Consider the following 12452-nt stretch of genomic DNA (forward strand, 5'->3'; position numbering starts at 1 on the left):
CAAGCCACTTATATCATTTTTTTTGTATCATCCTCCTATATTCGATATAATATTTTATTAGTTTTGATTTGATTCGTTCCGACAATCCACTACTAGAATAAGGCCTTTTAGAGGCGAACTTTTTGGATTTATAGAGGTAAGTGGTCCAATTGGACCATTTGCAGATGCTCGATCAGGATGCCTCTACAAATCTAACTACCATTCTTCAAAAAAAAAAAATCTAGCTACCGCGGTCACGCATTCACAAGTCAGTGTACACACATGTAATGTTTGTCCTTTTCATCGCTTTTTTAGATTTGACAAAGAGCCTCACATCTCACTGTCATTTAGATCCATGTACAGAAACTAAATAGAAATAAAATACATGCAGCGCCCGAGCTTTTACAGTAAGAAATGGAGCAAGCACATAGTAGGGAAAAGCATGAAGCGCAGTAATAGAATGCTAATACCCCCTGCATCCACAACAAACACTCTCGTGCAACTATACCACTAGGAGTAGTGTATTATTGGTTTATTGCCCAAACTTTTATAGCGATGGCACCAATTGCTAAGCACATCTAAGTTGTGCCAAGTTGGTATCCAGGCTCGGGTAGCCCCTTAAGAAAATAGATACCATTCCCTGACTCAAAATAAGGAAATATAATTTTTGTATTACAACTCGTACCTGAAGAATGTGTATGGGTGTATGACTAACAACAACGATATTGCATTTAATTTGAAAAAGAAAACCAACAATACATGATAGTAACAGAAGTAGAAGCACTGATCAGACTTCTCCACTTCCATTTATTCATGAATACCTTGGCTAAATTTTGAAGGAGCACCGACAATCGCATCTGCTTCATCGTAATCAGTTTGTGTTCTCCTTACCCATGTAGCAATAAGGACATATACTTTGTCGTACAGCTTGTCTTGGAGTTGAAAGAAAGCAATTCTCCAGCTTTGCTTGAAGAACAGAACACCAAATGCCATCCAGGTACCAACTACGAAGCCACACCCAAGTCCAAGATAAAAGAATTGTATCCCGTGACCTTTTGTTCTTCCCAGGTGACCTTGCTTTGATGCATCACCTTCCCTCGAGCAATTGTTTTGGAGAGGATGCCCACAAAGTCCAATGTTGCCAATGTACATAAATGGATTTGCTGCATACAAGCTATCTAGTTGTGTCCCCGATGGAATTCTTCCTGTAAGATTGTTGTACGACAAGTCCAAGTAACTTAAGAACGTTAGATTTGACAGAGTGGCTGGTATTTCCCCTGAGATGTTGTTCCTTGAGAGGTCGAGTGATTCCAGAGATTGCATCTCCCCAATCTTATTTGGAACAACTCCACCGTGACAGATTTAGATTCACTAGCACATTAAGTGCAATTATTTCTTCTGGAATTTTGCCGGTTAAATTGTTTGAAGATAAATCAATGCTCATCATGTTTGTGTCAAAAACTCTACTAATGGCACCATAGTTCCATTCCTGCCCCTTCAAGACTGCAGACAAACTAATGAGATGGAAGTTTTCTATATCACCGACGTAGCACATTCCTGTCATGTTTGTCTTTCTCATTGCTTTCAGATTTGACAGGTAGCTCGGCAAAGAGCCTGATATCTCATTGTTACTTAGATCCATGTATTGAAGGCAAGCAAGATTTGTGATGTTCATCGGAATGCTCTCAAAGAACTTGTTATGGCTTAACCGTAGAATTCTTAATGATACTAAGTTTCCAATCCACACCGGCAAACTTCCTGTGAATTTGTTCCTGGCCAAATCTAAGAATAGCACACTTCTAAAGTTTTCCAGAAAAGATGGGAACTCTCCTGACAAATTATTGTTACTTAAGGCTATAAATTCCATATCTTCCATAGCACTGAGGCATGGCAGAAGTTCTCCCTCCAAAAAATTATTGGATAAGTCCAACACAGCCAACCCTTCATATTTACAGAAAGATTCAGGAATTTGACCAATTAATTTGTTAGAGAACAATGACAACTCAATTGCATTCATAGCTCCACTACCAGAGGGCAAAGGTCCCGACAAGGAGTTATTGGACAAGTCCAAGATAAATATGTTTGGTGGTAGTGCGGGTATCTGACCAATTAATTGGCTGGAACTGAGATAGAGTTCAGAAAGGGACATGGAGCTCAAGCTTGCCGGCAAGCCTCCGATGAGCTGATTGTTGGAGATGTTCAAGCGTTCAACATTTGAAAAGGCATCGGAGAACCATTCTGGAAGCTTATCAGCTATGCCTGCACTCGAGATATCTAGATCAGTAACGCTTACTTGCCATCGAAGCCACCCAGGAAATAGTGGGCCCATCTGACAGGCTGCAAAGCGTGCAGTGCTTAATCTAGATGGTGGTTGCCACTCCGAACTGAGATCAATATTCAGGGCATTATAAGACAAGTCTATTTTTTGCAAGCTCCTTGCATTTGCAAGGTGTTCCTTTGTTATGACCCCATCCAAGTCATTATTGTTTAGGTACAGTCCGGTCAGATTAGTGAGCACACCAATCTCATGTGGGACATTTCCAGTCAGGTGATTGTAAGAGAGGTCAAGGAACTTCAAATCAGTGAATCGACCAACAGACGCTGGGAGAGGTCCTGTGATGTTGTCCCAACTGAGATCAAGGTTAACCAAGCTCGTTAACTGCCCTATCCATTTTGCTAGCGTCCCAGTTAATTGGTTAAAACCAAGGTCTAGTTCCTTCAGTTCGTTTGGCGAGCAATGAGACAAATTCTTAAACATCTCGGTTATGTCTCCGTATAAGAGAGCCGAGCGAATATTCAGGACCTCCAAACTGCATAGATTCTTAAGGTCCGTGGTCATGACGCCCATGTTCTTGTCACCATGTCCATTAAGCGAAAGATCAAGGACTTGAAGGAATGTCATGTCTCCCAGTTTGTGTGGAATTTGCCCATACAATCTATTTGATCTGAGGTCAAGATACTTGAGGCTTGTTATGTTCCAAAACCAGCTGGCCGACATTGGATAGGCCCAACGGCCTATTGGGCTCTTGTCTCTACTCCCTGATCGGGGGAGCCCAACCCTAACTGGTTGGTGGGCCCCTGTCGCACAATACATATATATAGAGGAGTGGGGAACTGAGCTCGGGTCACGAGGTTGAATGGAGCCGCTACCCACCTACAGAGAAAACCCTAAACCGATCATAAAGGCGCGCTGCCGGCGACAGGATGTGCCCCACCAAGCTCACCGTCGCGCCTGCAGGGTTCCACCGTTCCATTGCAGCACCACCGACGTCTTCTACACCGTTACAACGGCGTCTACCTGCTGCGGTGCTACTGTCCCAGACGAGTGGAGAAGCCCTAAAGGGAGAGATCGTCCCCGGATCTATGGTTACACACAGATGTACACATTTATGATCCTAACAATGGTACCAGAGCTAGGTTGCCTCTGTGTAACCCTAACCCTAACCGGGTAAAAGAAAAGGGAAAGGACCGGGGGTGGCGGACGTCACTGGAACCCCGGTCACCACCGCCACCGCGTGGGGAAAGAAGCCGCACCGTTCGACGGCGCACGACAAAGAATAGAAAAGATCAAATCCAGTTCGGATCTGACAAGAAAGAGGGTTCTTCCCAACTCTAACCCTAACTCGCATGAGAAAGAAGAAGAGTGGGTTCGGATTTGGCCAAACCCGAAGACCTAACCCAAGAAAGAAAAGCAAGGACGAACGAATCAAAAGAAAAGGTTCAACCGAAACCCTAACCCTAATTTGTAACCCCATCCCAAATTAGGTTAATCCCAAAAGAAGAAGGGGAAGGGGGAAGAAGGGGAAGGGAAGAGATTCGGATGAACTCCAAAAGGAAAAGAAATTAAAGAAAAAGAAAGGGGAAAAGGGGAGGGTCGGATACCAAACCCTAACCCTAGATCTAAACCCTAATCCCCAACACTCATTGGTTCAGATAAGAGGAAAACAGATCCAAATCAAAGAGGGGAAAAGGGGAAGAGAACGAACTCGCCGTGCACCGCGCTGCCGACATCACCGTCGCACGGGAAAAGAAGACTGAGCCGGGGAAGATTTTTCGCTAGGCTCAGCCAAGGGGGCGCCGCGGCCAGGCCACTCGACGGCGGCATGCTCACCCGTCGGGGAGCACGCGTGCCGGCGAGGGGGCCGGCAACGGCGCCATGGCTGCCTCGCTCCACTGCCCGCTCGCTCGCTGTCTCGCTCTCGGTCACTCGGTTGCGCTGTGGCTGAGAAAGGAACAGAGAGAGGGCGAAGAGAGAGAGAGAGAGCAACGGAGAGACTGAGCTAGGGTTCGCACAGGGTTGTGGCGTCGGCGGGTTTTTATACCGCCCGAAACGAGCGCCCGGCCGTCGGATCGAAACCAACGGCACAGATCAGATTGGGCCATCGCCGGCCCAGGCGGGTGCACGCGGCAGCGCAACTTTGCCAGCCCAGGCCCAGGTTGTGGCCTGGGTGTGGCCTACGCGCGCGTGGAGAGATGGGTCGGGCCACTGTATCAGTTCCAGCCCAACAATGAGGTTTTGAATCTGTTTTGTTTTTTCATTTTCCAGTAAAGATTTTATTTCCTGGAAAATGAATAAATGGTTCAAAAGAAAAATAGAAAATGTAATTTTTCCCTGTGGGTAAAATTCAAGAAATTGAGTATATGTTTTCCGCTGCTAAAGAAAAAGTATATTCTCCAGTGATTTTGAACCGACGTGATATTTAACTGGAGAAAAAGAAAAGTTTTTCTAGTAAATGTTTATTTCCTGGAAATTGATTAATGGATTAAAGAAAATAGAAAAAGCAATTTTCCCTGTGGGTAAAATTCAAGAAAAAGAGAATTTTTCCACAGCCAAAATAAAGTTGTTGATTCTCCAGTTATTTTTGAACCAATGTGGTATTTAATTGGAGAAAAAGAGATTTTTTCCGCTGCTAAAGAAATTGTTGATTCTCCAGTTGTTTTGAACCAACGTGGTATTTAATTGGAGAAAAGAGTTATGACATGATTATGATGTTGTTATTTTCTGACCAACGTTGTTAATAACAATATCATAATTTTAATGATTTATGCATTAAATCTACTTTTGTCCAACGGTGATGTAGAATTAGTGTATAAGAAAAATTGTTAATTTTAATGATTTATGCATTAATTCTACTTCTGCCCAACGGTGATGTAGAATTAGTGTGTAAGAACAGTTGTGAAAGTTAATGATTTATGCATTAATTCTATTTCTGCTCAACGGTGATATAGAATTAGTGTATAAGTATAATTGTATGTTTTGATTTTGACCAACGTTGGAATCAAGGCATGCAAATGGTGTTATTTTATGTTAAGAAAAGTTTTGACCTGGTTTTCATCTTGTCTAAGGTGGACTAGGTAGTCACCTCACCGTGTTCCACTGAGTTTGTGGCACCGATGAGGGAGATAAAAGAGAATGATGCCACTTGGGCAACAAAAGAAAGGGATTTTGAATCCCAAAAGATGTCCTATAACTTTTGAGCATAGGAAGTGGGGTCACTACAAATAAGAAATGTTTAGTTGTGATAAAGAACATGATTGAACCTACAATTGTGGGCTCAATCCCAGAATGTGACACGGTCACCGAGTACCTCGATAGAATAAAGAGTCAGTTCATTGGCTCTTCAAAGACATATGCCACTTAGCTGATAAAGTAACTGGTCACAGAGTGTTAATCTAGAAAAGGTGGCATAAGAGAGCTCACGATGTGTTGTCGAAATTATGGCACTATCGTTTAGACCATATTTCGAAGGGGAGAATAGAAAGACAAGTTAAGAATGATATTCTTCCTCCATTAGAGCTCTCAGATTAAGAATAATGCAGGGAATGCATAAGAGGAAAGTATGTAAAGAAGATTAAGAAAGATGACAAACGAAGCGTAGGAATTTTACAGATTATTCACATAGACATTTGTGGTCGGTTTCCTGTAAAGAGTGTGGATGGTAATGATTTGTTCATAACATTCACAGATGATTACTCCCATTATGTCCATATTTATCCAATCAAAGAAAGAACAGAAGCATTGGATAAATGTAGATATTTAAGGCAAAAGTTGAAATCCAATGCAATTTAAAGATAAAGACAGTCATGTCTAACTGTGGAGGAGTACTACGGTAGGCATACCCTAAAAGAATAGCATAGTAGCACAGTATTCTACACTAGGCGAACCTCAGCAGAATAGAGTAGCTAAAAGAATCAATCGTACCCTGATGGATATGGTGGGCAGTATGATAAGTTACTCCACCTTACAGTTGAGCCTATGGATGGAGGCGTTAAAACCACCATTCATATTCTCAATAGAGTATCAAGAAAGTCGGTGCCCAAAACACCATATGAGTTGTGGACAGAAAGAGTACCCTCACTTAACCACTTGCGTGTGTGTGGGGAGCCCTGCTGAGGCTAAAGTATTTAACCCAAACATTGGGAAGTTATATCCCAAAATAGTAAGTTGCCATTTGTTTGGCTACATAGAAAAGTGAAAAGGTTTTTGTTTCTACTATCCAGAGAGACACACAAAGTTTGTGGAAATGAGACACGCTGTTTTCCTAGAGGATGAAAAGATGAGGGAGAGCATGGTAGCTCGAGAAATTGATCTTGAAGTAAAGCGGGTGCATGCGCCCACTCCAATGATTCACGAGCCAATTTTCTCACTATATGATGTCGCTGCACCGACAATGCAAGATACTATGGTGTCAGCACCTGTTATTATTCCACCTGTGGCAACAATGAATGACGATGAGGAACCTGTTCTTCAGGATTCTATAGAACATATTGCCATATATGAGGGGGAGCAACAACAACCTCAAACAGTAGATATGCCAAATGTGGAGGCCCCTAGATGGTCTCAAAGAGTTAGAAAATAAGCTATTTCTACTGATTATGAAGTGTATAACACTAAGGAATTTCAAATAGAGGATGATCCCACCTCATTTGAAGAAGCCATGAGAAGTGATCATTCATCAAAGTGGCTTGAGGCCATGGAAGATGAAATGAAATCAATGAATGGCAATAGAGTTTGGAACTTGGAAATAATTCCTAAACGAGCCAAAACAGTAGGCTGTAAATGGGTCTACAAAATAAAACTTGACTCTCAAGGGAATATAGAGAAATATAAAGCACGACTTGTGGCAAAAGACTATATTGCAAAGAGAAGGGATTGATTACAATGAGACATTTTCTCCAGTCTCATGTAAAGTTTCCTTCAAAATCATAATGGCATTAGTGGCATATTACGATTAAGAATTACATCATATGGATGTAAAGACGGCATTTCTCAACAGAGACTTGGAGGAAAATATTTACATGGCACAACCGAAAGGTTTTGTCATGGAAGGAAAAGAACGAATGGGATGCCACCTAAAGAAATCCATTTATGGATTAAAACAAGCTTCAGGACTGTGGTACTTGAAGTTTGATCAGACAATAAAGAATTTTGAGTTTTAAAGAAAATGTAGAGGACAATTGTGTCAATACAAAGTTTAAGAATGGGAAGTTTATCTTCCTTGTCCTATATGTAGATGATATCTTACTTGCTAGTAGTGACGTCAGTCTACTACTGGAGACAAAGAAATTTGATATGAAAGATCTTGGCGAAGCCTTGTTCGTTCTAGGGATCAAGATTCACCGAGATAGAAAAAAAAGGGTATAAAGACTGTCATAAAAGGCATACATGAAAAAGATCTTAAAGAAATTTAGTATGCACAAATGTAGTCCCTCACCTGCTCCTATAGTCAAGGGCGATAGATATGGAGATTTTCAATGCCCTAGGAACCAATATGAGCTCAATTGATAAAGTGAAAGTGGTTCCATATGCTTCAGCTGTCGGAAGCTTGGAACATGCTCAAGTATGTATGCGCCCTGACTTGGCATTTGTTACTGGGTTTTACTTGGCAGATTCTAGAGCAATTCTGGAACAGAATACTGAAATTGATAAAGAAAGTCTTGCATTATTTGCAAGGAATGAAAGGCCTCATGATGACGTATAGAAGATCTGATTGACTCCACATAGTGGGATATTCAAATTCTGATTATGCGAGAGTGAATATATATCTAGACGTGGATTTTCTATCATCTCGCAAAGGGGAGCTACTTCATGGAAAAGCTCAAAGCAAACTGTCACTACATCGTCCACAATGTATGACAATTTGTAGCATGTTATGAGGCAACAGGCAGGTGAACTGACTAAAGAAGTTCATACCCGGTTTGAAGGTGGTTGACGACATCTATAGACCACTTAAGTTATACTATGATTATAATCTGGCAGTATAGTATGCTCACAACATAAGTCAAGTGGTGCTGCCAAACACATTGACATAGAGTATTATGTTGTGATAGATAAAGTCTGAGATCAAGTCATAAGTCTTGAGCATATAAGTACAGAAAAGATGCTCACGGATCCGCTTACAAAAGGCTTGCCACCCAACATGTTCAGAGAACATGGTGTTCAGAGAACATGTAGCTAGCATGGGTTTAAAGGAAAGCCTAAAATTCCTAGACAAAAGAAGGCCCAAAGACTAGTATCTATTTCAGAACAGAGTAGTGTGCTGTAGCTGTTAAATCTATCAGCAATGGACCAGGATGATAAGACATGCTCTATGCGCTAATCTGTAATGGAATTAACAAAAGTAAATGATATGAAATTGAAAAATGGAATGAGATCAAGGGGGAGAATGTTAGTTGATCTCCACCAATAGGCCTAGTGGCTTATTGGGCCCTTGCCTCTGCTCCCTGATCGGGGGAACCCAACCTAACTGGTTGGTGGGCCCCTGTCGCACAGCATATATATATAGAGGAGCAGGGAACTAGGCTCGGGTCACGAGGTTGAACAGAGCCGCTACCCACCAACAGAGAAAACCCTAAACCGATCCTAAAGACGTGCTGTCGGCGACAGGATGTGCCCCACCAAGCTCACCGTCGTGCCTGCAGGGTTCCACCATTCCACTGCAGCACCACTGACATCATCTACACCATTACAGCGGTGTCTACCCGCTGTGGTGCTACTATCCCAGGCGAGTGGAGAAGCCCTAAAGGAAGAGATCGTCCCCGGATCTACGGTTACACACAGAGATACACATTTATGATCCTAACAGGAGTTACTAGAGGCATCCAGCTCCTCAAGGTTTGTGAGGTTCAGGCATGGTAGCAACTGGTTTGCGCTAGCAAGTGAGCAGCCCAAAAGATATAGGGCCCTTAAAGAAGGAATCATGTTCATGACATGAGGCCAATCCATTACTGTGCTAAGGTTCACATTGTTGAGGCTAAGATGTTGTATGGAAGGAAGGCGTGTTAACCATGAGAGGTTTGTTGCCTTTAGGCGGCCTCCCATAGAGGAAAGGTCTAGATACTGTAGCTTTGATAAGTTGCCAAGTTGTGGAGGCACCTCGCTAGAAAATTGTATGGCGGCGAGGTCAAGATACTTGTGACTCTTTAGAGAGCCCATGAACTCGGGAATACGCCCAGCTGGACCCTCAAGCTTGTTATGTCTAAGATCAAGGTGTTCCAGATGTTCTAGAGCAAGTAAAGAAGGGCTTATCTGGCCAACCAAAGCTTTGCTGAACACGGTGCTACCAAGTCGAAGCTCGCGCATGAGTCCAGTCCGGTTGCTGCATCGGATGCCTCTCCACCGGCAGCAGTCCTGCTCGGCGCTGTGGCCGTCGCCATCTCACCACCATGAGTTGAGGAGGCCTTCAGGATCGCTTGTGATGTCATGCTTGAAAGCCAGCAGGGCGTCCCTCTCGTGCGGCAGGCATCTCACATCCGCAGTGTTGCCACTAGTGGCGGCTGTTGGCTGGGTCTAGTGTTGCGCGTGGATGGGGAGGAAGAGCAATAAGAAGTAGGAGGTGATGAGGAGCAACACGTACATGGTAGCTGGGCGATGCATCATGGTGGAAATGATCGTTATGTCAGTTGGACTGCCCGTGGGTTGTTCTTATAGTAGTATTATTAGACAGTAGTAGCCATAGTTGGCCATGCAGCCCAAGCCTATCGGCCCAGCCCAAGGCCTGGTTTTTTTGGCCTAGCACAGAGGCTAGCGAACCTGGGCTGGCCTGGTCTAGAGCAGCAGGCCATGCCTAGGCCTAACCCTAGGCACGTGGGCCGGTATGGCACGGCCTGCTACAAAGCAGCTGGCCCGGTGATGGCCCGGCCTGCCAGCGCCCCACCCCCTGCCGCCCCACGCCGCACCCTAACCCCGCATATAAGCGGCTCCCTAGTCCCCTAGTCGCCTTGCCTCCTTAGTCCTCACCTCTCCACTCTCCCTCCTCACCCGCTCCGTAGTCAACAGTCGCCTCGCCTCCTCGTCTGCTCCGCTCTCCGCTCCAAACCCTAACCCTAATCCCTAGTTCCCTACTTGCTCGCCGCGACGCAACCAAGCCCCGCTCGCCCAGTCACCTTAGCCTCATCGGCGGCTGGCTTTATAGTCCGCTCCCAACCCTAACCATAATCCCCACTCGCTCGCTAGTTTGCCATGGTGCAATCTCTGCTCCCTCTCTCGCCCGCATCGGCCGCATCCACGATCTGGTGAATCTGAGCTCTCTCTTGTGATCTACTGATCTCATCCATCGTCCCTGACTCTGGTGACCTCGATCCACCTCTCCTCCCTTCTCCCTCTCTCTTCTCTCGCTCTTGGTGAACTATGTGAGTTCATGACCGTGTTCCCATCCATCCCTCCTACGTCATTCGCCATCATTTCTAATTGGTCTCTCTCCTCTGGGTGGCCCTCATCATCTTCGGCACTGGGCTCTGATTACGTAGGTACTCTGCTAACCCTAACCCTAACCCTAACCCTAGATTTGTCTTCTCCACTTCTTGTGTCTCTTCCAATGACTCTGGATCTGTACCTCTATGGCTCTATCTCTCTGACTCTATTTTTCTCCTCCATGCAGGTTAGTTGTCGATGTCTCATCGTCCTCTTCCTGTGGCATAGACTGGGCACGGTGGCCGCATGCACCGTTGAGGAATGGTGCTGGAGATAAGCCGTCCGTGGTCAAGGTCGCCATGGCGGATGACGATGATGTCGTCTATCCACTCACCGGTAATGATGACCTGATTACGGTAGGGCCACTCCCAGAGGATGACGACGGCATCTGTGACGACGCTGCTGTGTTGTTGGGTATCGATGTCGGTAGCGGCTCTGCTCCGATCGATCTAGATGGTGGCGACGGTGGTGGAGGGGCGGAGCCAGCGCCGTCTGCGACGGCGACAGGGACACCGGTCGGCTCCAACAGCATAGATGGTACCTCATGCCTTGGTAAGCGTAAATCTAGGGTCTAGGTTGATTTTGATGAGATCTATGAAACCGTTAATGGTCAAAAGGTTTGAACTGCTGCTATCTGTAAAATGTGTAAGAGTAGATTATTTGCTAGATATTCTACTGGCACTGGCCATTTGATTAGGCATCAGAAATCTTGTAGGAAAATGGTTGATCATGCTGCTAGGGTTCAGTCTAGGCTTTCTTACAATCCTAATGGATCTGTGCATAACTAGGACTATAATCCTACTATTGCTAGCTCTAAGTTGTGTAGGTTGATTGCTAGGCTTGACCTTCCATTAGGTATAGGTGAGTCACAGGCATGGGAGGATTACATTGTTCTTGCTCATAACTCTAGGTTTGCCAAGGTTTCTAGACAGACCACCACTAGAGATCTTGGTAAGCTGTTTACTGAACATCGTGATAAGCTTAAGAATTTTGTGTTGCCTGCTATTTCTTCTGTTGCTTTGACTTCAGACATTTGGTCTGGTAATGCTAAGGAGGACTATATTTGTGTTGTTGCTCACTATGTGAATGCTGATTGGGAGTTACAGAAAAGGGTTATTGGTCTTAGGCTGATTGAGGTTAAACATTCTGGTGAAAACATTGCTGAAAGAATTGCTGCTGTGGTTGAGTAGTATTGTCTGATTGATAAGATTTTCTCTGTCACTCTAGACAATGCTTCTTCTAATGCTAGGGCTATGAACACTTTGACACCTCTATTTGCTTGTTACTTAGGTCCTGATCCTTCACCTGATCCTATGGATCCTAGTAACCGTAAGTATAGTCTTGTACATCAACGTTGTGCTTGTTATATCATTAATCTCATTGTAAAATTTAGCTTAAAGAGGTTGAAACCTTACACAGAAGATTTTAGAACTGCAATTAACTTCTTAAATTTCTCTAATCAAAGAATTGCATTGTTTAAGGAATACTATAATGCTAAGGGTGTTAGACCTAGAAAGTTTGGCTTGGATATGGATGTTAGATGGAATTCTACTTACATGATGCTTAAACACTTGGTTCCATACAAGAATGTTTTTTTTGTGTTTATTAATTCCCATTATGGTTCATAATTATTGACTACAAATCATTGGTATTTTGCTGAGAAGATACTGGAGTTCCTGGAACTCTTCTATGACTTCACTGTTGTAATGTCTGTTGTTTATTATCCTACAAGTCCACTTGTTTTGCACCATATCCTAGATATTGCTTCTCATTTGCATGC

General features: G+C 44.0%; 1 pseudogene; it reads right to left on the reverse strand.

Annotated features, from left to right (window-relative positions):
* Window positions 1-380: 380 nt before the first annotated feature.
* Window positions 381-10536, reverse strand: LOC136460383 (receptor-like protein EIX2; annotated as a pseudogene).
* Window positions 10537-12452: the final 1916 nt, after the last annotated feature.

The sequence above is a fragment of the Miscanthus floridulus genome, chromosome 6, assembly GCF_019320115.1.
Source record: "Miscanthus floridulus cultivar M001 chromosome 6, ASM1932011v1, whole genome shotgun sequence".
Taxonomy (NCBI): Eukaryota; Viridiplantae; Streptophyta; class Magnoliopsida; order Poales; family Poaceae; genus Miscanthus; species Miscanthus floridulus.